The sequence below is a fragment of the Nanorana parkeri genome, unplaced genomic scaffold (genome assembly GCF_000935625.1).
Source record: "Nanorana parkeri isolate BGI_ZX_2015 unplaced genomic scaffold, ASM93562v1 scaffold364, whole genome shotgun sequence".
In the NCBI taxonomy this organism is placed as follows: Eukaryota; Metazoa; Chordata; class Amphibia; order Anura; family Dicroglossidae; genus Nanorana; species Nanorana parkeri.
In genome coordinates this window covers 213,952-216,277 of record NW_017306632.1, presented here as the reverse complement: position 1 = coordinate 216,277, position 2,326 = coordinate 213,952, and positions in this window count along the sequence as shown.

Genomic DNA, 2,326 nt, shown 5'->3' with positions numbered 1-2,326 from the left:
CCCAGTGGGGAGGGGAGGATAGAAGTACTGTGTCTCAATAAGCAGTGGCGTCACAAGGGGGTGCGGCCCGCACCCGGGTGACACCAAAATGACCCACAGTCATTTTGGTGTCACCCCCCTCTGAAAAGTGGGGCGCTCGGTCATGGACCGAATGCCCGTCAGTATCAGGAGGGAGGAGGATGACCCCTCCTCTCTCTGCTGGCGTCCATCACCAAGATGGCCGCCGGCAGGTATCAGAATACTGCCGCGCGTGCGCGATGACGTCATCGCGCATGCGCAGTGACGTCTCGGCGGGGTGACACTCGGTTACCGCTCCGGGTGTCACCCAGCCTCGGGACGCCCCTGCCAACAAGCACCAGAGACAGAAGCAAAGGGGACAGTAAATAAATTGAGGCTGGATTTCTGATTTAACACGTCTGCGTAGCACCATTTTTTTGTAGTGCATGCTATAAATGAGCCATGACCTTAAGAAGTCTCACCATGGCTTATCACTTTCTTATCCCCCCTATAAACTGTTCTCCCAGGGTGACATACACTATATTGCCAAAAGTATTGGGACGCCTGCCTTTACATGCACATTAACTTTAATGGCATCCCAGTGTTAGTCCGTAGGGTTCAATATTGAGTTGGTCCGCCCATTGCCGCTATAACAGCTTCAACTCTTCTGGGAAGGCGTCCACAAGGTTTAGGAGTGTGTCTATGGGAATGTTTCACCATTCTTCCAGAAGTGCATTTGTGAGGTCAGGTACTGATGTTGGAAAAGAAAGCCAGACTTGTAGTCTCCGCTCTAATTCATCCCAAAGGTGTTCTATCGGGTTGAGGTTAGGTCTCTGTGCAGGCCAGTCAACTTCCTCCACCAGGGGCGTATCTGCCGCGAGGCAAACAAGGCGTTTGCCTGGAGCGGCCGATTCCCTGAGAGCGTCACTTGCTGTGGTTCTCTACCCTTGATAAATTTTCAGCGGTCGTGTCTGGCAACCACCAAACCCAGACACATCCATCGGATTGCCAGACAGAGAAGCGTGATTCATCACTCCATCACCAAGTGCTTTGCATTGCACTTGGTGATGTAAGGCTTGGATGCAGCTGCTCGGCCATGGAAACCCATTCCATGAAGCTCTCTACACACTGTTGTTGTACCAATCTAAAGGCCACATGAATTTTTGAGGTCTGTAGCTATTGACTCTGCAGACAGTTGGTGACTTCTGCGCTCTGTGCGCTTCAGCATGCGCTGACCCCGCTCTGTCATTTTACGTGGCCTACCACTTTGTGGCTGAGTTGCTGTTGTTCCCAGTTGCTTCCACTTTGTTATGACACCACTAACAGGTGACCGTGGAATATTTAGTAGCAAGGACATTTCACGGAACACCTGAATCCAATGATTTGGAGGGGTGTCCCAATACTTTTGGCAATATATTGTATCTGTGTCTGTATAATAGACTTAATCCTGTAAACCTAAGCTATAGCCCCCAACCCTTACCTGTACTTCTATAACCCTAAAGTGACACTAAACTCAGGAGTTAAATCTGACAAATCACTCCTGTGATGGACTACAATCTCACATTTAGTTTACTAATTTGTATTGAGATTGTAGTCCATCACGGGAGTGAGCTTAGAGCAGTGGCTACTTTACAACACACACTCTACAAAGACTAGCGATGCTGACACTCACCAGCCACAGTATCACTAAACAGAACTCTCACCTGGTCGTATGACATAATTTCCTTGCTGGCTGGACCGCAGCACAATCTCCAGTCAAGGAGTGTCCCCATAGAGGCAGATAAGTGTGAATTTACTCTTTGCTGCCAGTGAGGTTAGGTTTGACCAGTGACAGGATTGCTAGTGTGTGGTGGCCCTTACTGCTAGGGGTAGGCAGGAGAGGTGACCACCTTGGGTGCTTCATCAGGAGCAGGGCACACAAAGCACAGGAGTGGCAACCTATGCTGCTGAGGTAGTCCACAGGGGAGAGGATGCATTATGTTCTTTACTCCTTGTCACAGCACTGCTTACAACTTACAGGTTCCAGGCTGTTTGTGACCATCGCCTTCAGCTGGAAGCACCAATTTACATAGAGCAGCCCACTCATTTCAACGGGCTGCCCTACAAGCAAGACAAAAGCTCATTCATCTTTCCGAGCATCAAACGTTGTGCAGTTTTCAACCATGTATTTGCATGAGAAAAACATGAATCATGCTTGGCATGTTTGGGGTGCCATTAACAATGAATGTCACTGCAAGTGTGACGTATGTTATACAATTGTTCTCTATGTGCCCTTGCGTTGAGCCCCTGTTGATCTATGGGGATCAACGCAACTCAATAAGGGCAGAAA